The 7,831-nt window shown below is 34.4% G+C and overlaps 1 protein-coding gene across 6 annotated transcripts in view; it reads right to left on the reverse strand.

The window, feature by feature from the left end:
- LOC143232394 (guanine nucleotide exchange factor DBS) overlaps positions 1 to 7,831 on the reverse strand; it is a 151,335-nt gene extending 143,504 nt beyond the window's left edge. For 4 of the 6 annotated variants that reach the window (XM_076467772.1, XM_076467776.1, XM_076467777.1 and 1 more), the window contains exon 1: positions 7,666 to 7,831. The gene's annotated coding sequence lies outside the window, so the exon portion shown is untranslated. Of the gene's footprint in view, positions 1 to 6,568; positions 6,660 to 7,665 lie in introns of all 6 variants that reach the window. The other 2 variants (XM_076467778.1, XM_076467774.1) reach the window with 1 other exon arrangement.

The raw sequence follows: 7,831 nt of genomic DNA on the forward strand, positions 1-7,831 counted from the left end.
TGGTTAGGTATAATTCCTGTGTGGTTGCCATATTTTTAAACACTTCAGTTTTCAAGTAAACAATGAAACAAAATATGCGGGTTCTCGAACTCAGGTTCCTCTCGGTCGCTCGACTGTTTCCGTGACGTTTTATTACTATGACGTAATAGTTGCCAAACACGATTCGTTGCGCGCCGACCATTTTGTTCCTTTCAGTGCTGGTGTTTTATGTAAAGCTATCGGTGCTTTTTCCGGATTACACACTTTGTGAGACTATTTTTTGTCTTGATATTGCTACTTTATGTTTGTTTTATGATAACATGGTTACTGGTCAACAAATTCACAGTATGATGCTTCCAAGACATCAATATTCAGGTAATTTCCATCAAAGCCTCGAGTCTGGGTAATGAACTCTTCATCTTTTAATCGGTTTGACACCTTGTCGTATGAGCGACAACAAACGCACTCTCTCCTGGTTGGCATCTGCTCGCATAAACCACACCTATACCTTGCATAAACATATGGAATATGCCATATAAATTATACATTTATGGTAAATATTAAATTAACTATTCAGACTGCTACATCTAGTTTGATTTTATAGACAGAATTATGACGTATAATTAAAATTCATTTTGTTACGAGTCATAAATACCCGGTACAATGATCGTGGAAGGGCCGAATATTAGTTACCATAGTCGGCAAAGTATAAACAAATAAAACCCAGTCTGTGATACCAATAATTTATAAACACCAGACAGGTTTCGAGATGCTTAAAATTGCACGTGAAATAATACAGACCATATTTGTTGTCATGACTTAGGCTTACCATTCTTCCACTGGAGGTATGACCGACTCGCAACCGGCCTGGGCGCTATCAGTATCACTCACAGTTCTGCTACTCTCGCTCGTGGAACTGCCCTCTCTTTCTTCACCAAGTTCTATGTTTTATTTATTAGCACATATTTTTTTATAAAAAAAATGTGAGCCTGCAAAATTAATCACTATGAGTAGTTCTTTTGACTGCAAAGTTTTCTTTTTTTCTGTAAAATTCACCTTTAAGTAACAATTACAATGTGTGTAAATAAAATATTCACTAATAAGTAACGCTTAGGTAATAATTATAATACTACGTGACACACATTTTGTTCCTGGATAGTGTGTGTTATTTCTTAATTGTTTATGTTGTAAAAGTACAGAAAATGGCCATTATTCCCTTCAAACTTTGCTTTTGTGACCTGGATAATGGAATTAGAAATTAACCTATTTTCCAGGTAAAAACAGGCAAATTCGCATATTTTCATAAAGTCTGAATAAACAATATATAATGCCAGGTATGGCCAGGTGGGTTAGGCGTGCGAATCGTACTCTGAGGATCGCGTGTTCAAATCCCCGTCGCACCAAACATGCTCGCCCTTGGCGGTGGGTGGTGATGACTAGCTGCCTTCCCTCTAGTCTTACACTGCTAAATTAGGGACGGTAAGCACAGATAGCCCTCGAATAGCTTTGCGCGAAATTCAAAAAACAAACAAACAACATATAAATCAAGATTTACATCTATTTATACTAAAGTTATACAAAAATGTTTAGAAGTGAGTAGTTTTTCGAGATTTGCAACTGTAATGTAAATCACTTTCATGTATCAGCCCCCAAATATAGTCTCCTAGCATGTTTTCGTTATACGCTCCCACGTCACAAAACCAAAGATTGAAGAGAAAAACATGTCTTTTCCATTTACTTTAGGCATAAGCAACTGGGAAATAACACTTTCTGCCCAGTAACACAAAAAAGTAAAAATTTTGTTACATAGTGTAATGTGTTTCTATAAACAATTACCAGACTTCACTAATAATTACTACTTATGTAAAATATATAAAGTGAATAGATAAACATTCACCAGGCTTCCCTAATAGTTATCGCTCGGGTTGTAACGTGTACAGACAAAACTCTTGCTGGACTTCGTTACAAGTTGGCAGTAATGTGTAGCTATAACAACAACCATGCTTCAGTATTATGAACAATGTGTTGGCATAACACTAAACAAACTGGTCTTACGTCGTTATTAATAAGGCTTAGGTGTTAACAGCAATACTTATACATATTGTTATATAGCACATTGTGTTTATATGATATTTATTAAAGCAGGGCAAGTTTCAGTTAAGAAGGTTTGAAAGTTGAGGCTGAGTGACTTATATACTTGAAATACACAAGCCGAAATGCATCACTTGACATAAATGTTACGTTACCTTATAGGTTATTTTTAAACGTATTTTAGAAATATCTGCCTGAACGAAGTTTATACCCTCCCTCCCAAAAAATGCAAGCAAAATTATTTTAATGGGATCTGTACTCCAGTAACTCAAAAGTTTTAACATATTTCCGAAACCGTGCCTTTGTCGCAACCCTGACTCCTGTCATGGAGGAATTTCTTCATCCTGTAAGCTAATCTGCTGTGACTCAAAATTTTAATTTCACGTCATCAAAATTTTATCGATAACCCGTGTAACGTATAATGTGTATATTGATTTTCATTGTTCAATTATTATATACTCAAACTACACGTAGTACATATTAAACAGATAAGATTAAAGAGATGGAAAGAGAGGCAGAAAATAATCAATAAATAGAAAGACAAACAGATAAATATTTCGATATAAAGAAAAGCTAACACAGAAAACAGCTGCTTATAAACTTTAAACACAATAACGAAGCCGGTGTAAACAAAACAGTTATTTGAATAACTCCACGTGTGTTTGTTTATTTAAACACAAAGCTACATAATGGCTCTACCCACCACGGGTATCAAAGTCCGGTTTCTAGCAGTGTGAGTCCACAGACATACCGCTGTGCCACTGCGAAGTGAGGGAGGACCTCCATGTGTGAATCATGCGTGGTTTGTAACCTGCATCATTATTGAGTTTGAACAGAAATAACTTTACTTAATCAGACTTTTATCCGGCGGGATTATTATATCATTGTTTGCACCACTGGTCTGATCCCGTATAGTGAAATTGTTGGATATTCAAGACTACCTAGTGTAAGCGTTACTACCTGATTTAATATGTAATGATTATTCACTTTTCATGACAAGAGAATTAAAAGTAATTGTTTTCAAGATGATAGTTATGACAAGTTTGGTTTCGTAACTCGGTAAGAGTTGTGTGTGATTCAACTGTTGTATTATTATTGACGTTATATTACTCATATGTTTGGTATTTTTCGTTACCTGTGAGTATTGTTACATTATAGCGTCGCTTGTGTGGTTTATAGAAAGTTAAAGCATCAGTGAACAATATATAAAAATATAGGCGACCAAGGGAGCGCAAATCAAGTAAAGTCCAGTGAGAAAGAAGTTAGAAAACGTAAAGTTAATTGGCGTGTGAATAATTAGCCATATCTTAAAGTGAGTTTCACAGATTATTAGATTGTTGTTCGTTAATGAGCCCAAAGTTATATAAAAAATTATTTGTGCTCTGCCCACCATTTACATCAAAATCTGATTTCTGGCAGTATAAGTCCCCAGACATAATGCTGTGCCAGAGGGGGTCAGTTCAGAGGTTATTCTAAAGTAACTGAGCCCACATGGACGGGTTTTGATGAAAAGGAGACAATTATTGAAAGTTCGAGATATAATTGTTGTAACCCATGGGGTAACGTGAGTAAATATATAACAGATTGTACAGAAAGAAACAAAGTAAAGAAAAATAGTTCATTTTATCAATTGAATTCTACAGTAACTGAATCAGCCTATGTGGACTTTTAACAAGAAATAATTATTTACAGTTTTAGATACAACTGTAATAACCCATAGTGTAAAGTATTTTTTACATGTATTTCACTTATTTTGAATATATTATTTTAAAACAAATGAATTGTGTGCTGTTTGTTTATTGTTTGAATTTATCACCAACAAGTCACAAACACACACTATAGAAAAATCTTAACGTAGATACTTTAAACTTTGACATTACGCGAGCCAGTTAGGATGACACAATGGTAAATGGTAGTGAACTACAACAGGAATAAGGAGGCCTATATTTGTACAACTGTAATAGCGTCGAAAATAATGTAGATATTACATTATAAATTACAATAGATTTTGATAAATGGACAGAAAAAAGGTGAGCGTCTTGGGTTAAAAGACAGTGAAGTACGAGAGTTTGTTAAAAAAACAAAAGCTAGAAAGAGAAGATCGGTAATAGAAGAAAGAGAAAGAAAGACAGAAGTAAGAAGGACTGAAAGAAGAAAATAAGAGAACGGAAAGCCTGAAAATATAGAGAATAAGAGTATAAATTGGGAAGGAAGTCTTCACAATCCACCACTAATTCTTGGGCTACTCTTTTATCAACAGATAGTGGGATTGATTGTGATATAATACTGCTCCCATGGCTGTAAGGGCAAACATGTTTGGTGGGATAGGGATTTGAGCCCGTGACCAGCAGATTGCGAGTAGAGCACATTAACCACATGGCTATGCCAGGCCCAACTATTTTTGTACACATGTTTGACTTGTTTGAAATATATTATTTTAAAGCAAATGGATTGTGTGCTGTCCGTTCATTGTTTGAATTTACCGCCGACAAGTCACAAACACTTACCGTAGAAGAATGCTAACGTATTTACTTAAAACCCTGGCAAAAGTAACGAAACTAAGAAAAAACTTGCTTTGTATGAGTTTTAGTTTAATTTCTGAAAATCTGAGTCACTCCATCAGAATTCTGTATTATTAATATATTTATCACAAAAAAGAAATATTAATATTTATACTTAGGGCAAAAGTATAAGATACCCACAGCTTAAAATGGGGAAATATTTGTGGTATCACAAAGATTCGAACTTGACTCGTCGTTTCCGAAATATAGAGCTTTATCTACCACAGGGCCAACCCATTGCGGATTTAAGGTTATATAGGTCCATGGACTAATAATGTTTGTAAGCCCTACATCCTATGTAATTTTACATATAATAAAATTATCAATGGGTTCCCAATAAGACCATAGGCCCTGGGACTAACTCCCCTCTGACCCCTACCTAAATACGTCACTGGGGCCAACCTGCTCCTAGAATGAGAACGTTCTTTCTTTATACCTGGTATATTACTAATATTTTGTTAATACTCGATGACTTAATAGTCTGAAAGCAATTTGTTTTTAATAACCTTTTTTTCTGTAATAGGTTGCTTTTATAAATGAATTATATCAGACTTTCTCCACACGATAATATATGCAATGGTCGATTCCACCCGGTCGTTTTGTTTTGTTTTGTTTTTACGAGTAATGTTTTTCTATACAAAAAAAAACTTCGTTTATTATAATAATAATTTCCTAATTCATTTCATAAAATTATATCACATCAGTATTCCTACATATGTGTCAGAGAAATAAACTCGACGTTTCATAATACATAATAAATTTAAAATGAGACTGTCATTAATTTAAAAATGCAATAAATAATTATTTCGCTTAATACTTTTACTGGTAATAATAAAGTAAGACATCGAAAAATATAGAGCGTATGAGATTGTTCTCAGTAACATAATATTTTATTTTGTCTTTATACAGTAAAATTAAGTAAAACATATTTTACTGTATTTTCACACGAGGAACAGTCTAATTTTAAATTCATTATGTACTGTTAAATGTTCGCTTTATTTCTTCAATACATCTGTGTAAAAACGAATACAAGTGTCGTTCTAATCGGGCCTGGTATGGCCTAACGCGTAAGGCGTGCGACTCGTAATTCGAGGGTCCCAGTTGTGGGGGCGTTATAATGTGACGATCAATCCCACTATTCGTTGGTAAAAGAGTAGCCAAAGAGTTGGCGGTGGGTGGTGATGACTAGCTGCCTTCCCTCTAGTCTTACACTGCTAAATTAGGGACGGCTGTCACAGATAGCCCTCCAGTAGCTTTGTGCGAAATTCCAAAACAAACAAACAGTCGTTCTAATCTTACGTCTCCCGCTGAGACAACGGTAAGTCTACGAATTTACAACGCTAAAATCAAATGTTAGGTCGTTGTGGCTTTGCTGTAAGAAAAACAAATATAATCTTAAAACATCAGTACTGTTTGCTAGTGCTATCAGCTTGTTTGAAGAGTAATACATGCTACATACGGTATATTTTTGCAACAAGCAAATCTCTCAACGTTTTAATAGGTGTATAACAACGGAAACTTCGGTAAAAGTCTCTCACAGCAGCTCGAGCTCTGCTTTACAGTTATTTAAATTTGTCTACATTTAAGTAAATTTATAACATTTTACTCTTCATTCTTGAAAATTAACCGACTCGCTTGCTTTCCAGTTATGATGAATTATTGCCAGACAAGATATTTAATTTAAATGTTACAGCGAAACTTACAATAATACCTATTGGCTCAGCGGTAACTCTAAAAGGTTATAAGACTAAAAAAAACCGAATTTCTATACCCGTGGTGGGCACAGCATTGATAGCCCATTGTGTAGTTTTTTGCTTAATAACAAACAAGTTTACCTCTGAAGTTTCGCTTGGATAACTGACATCAGTTAGAACCTAGCATGTTCAAAAATTAATATTTAAGTAGACACTGCTGCTTTTAAATGTAACGTAATGTACCTTAATTTGTTTTCGCCACGTGTTTTTGTTTGCTCGCTTCTTCCTTTCTCCACTGGAAGTTCACTTTGGGTGGACGAAATCGTCTTTTAAGCTATAACAAAGAAAATTCACTTTACGGCTCAGTTATAAGTTGTTATTCAAATTTTGTATGTTCATTTGATAATTATGTTGTTTTATACAACACTGATATCGTAATGGGAATAATAACAACCAAAAGAGACGTGAAACCACAAGATCGAACAAAGAATTACTCTTTGCTTAACTTTGGGTTCACTGAAATTCTTTGAGTTCTAGCGTCTATACAAGATGAACTCCGTCAGCATTATATTTAGGTATAAATTAATAACAGTCAGTATTTTGTTATGTATGTTGAAAGTTGTTGTTTCTAATCAAGCACAAAGATATACAATGTGTTATCTGTGCTTTTATCACCATGGGTATCGAAACCCGGTTTCTAGTGTTGTAAGTCTACAGAAATGCTGATGTGCCACTGGGAGGCGCACTTTGAATGGAGGACATCAAAGAGAATATTTTTAAATATATATAGAGATATGTCGATGGCACAGTTTACCAAATTAATGATTTATATACCTCTATCATCATATATGTAACAAATATCCAGATATCAAATCTATATTTGCAAACTGCATTTAATTATCATGCTTTTTATCATGCTGTTTGATAAAAACTGTTAAAAACTATTATCTGATTTGATAATTCAAAACATAAATTTCTAAAAAAAGCTTCAAAAATGTTAAAAAATAAGATCTTAAATTTCGTTCAGCTTCTTGTGAGTTTTAAAAACAGGTTAATTGGTACGTAGCTTGATCATTGATGCATGGATTTTGACGTATTAATATGAGAACGTAAGAACTGCATATACATCTCATGAGATCTTACGCTTATTTCTGTATTTTACATTACCTACTAATTTAATTTGCTAGAGGTAAAGATTTTATAAAGCTAAGCCTAATAATCCACTTTGGCGCTATACACAAATATTGCCACTTGCTCCAGAGTTTCCAAGCACGTCAGCAGAGTAATTTTCTTTTCTTTTTTTTCTCATCTTAGACTTTAAATACAAACAGATAATTTACCTGCACCGAGAATCCGATTGTCCTGCACACTCTGCTTCAAAATCTAAAGACGGACGCTAGCTTTCATGCCATTGCTTGTTTCGGACACTCCTTCATCTAAGTGCTGGTTCCTTGGCATTTCTAATAGTCGGCGCCAGGCCTCTTCAACACAATCAATACTAGTCTC

This window comes from Tachypleus tridentatus, chromosome 11, assembly GCF_004210375.1.
Source record: "Tachypleus tridentatus isolate NWPU-2018 chromosome 11, ASM421037v1, whole genome shotgun sequence".
NCBI classification, from domain to species: domain Eukaryota; kingdom Metazoa; phylum Arthropoda; class Merostomata; order Xiphosura; family Limulidae; genus Tachypleus; species Tachypleus tridentatus.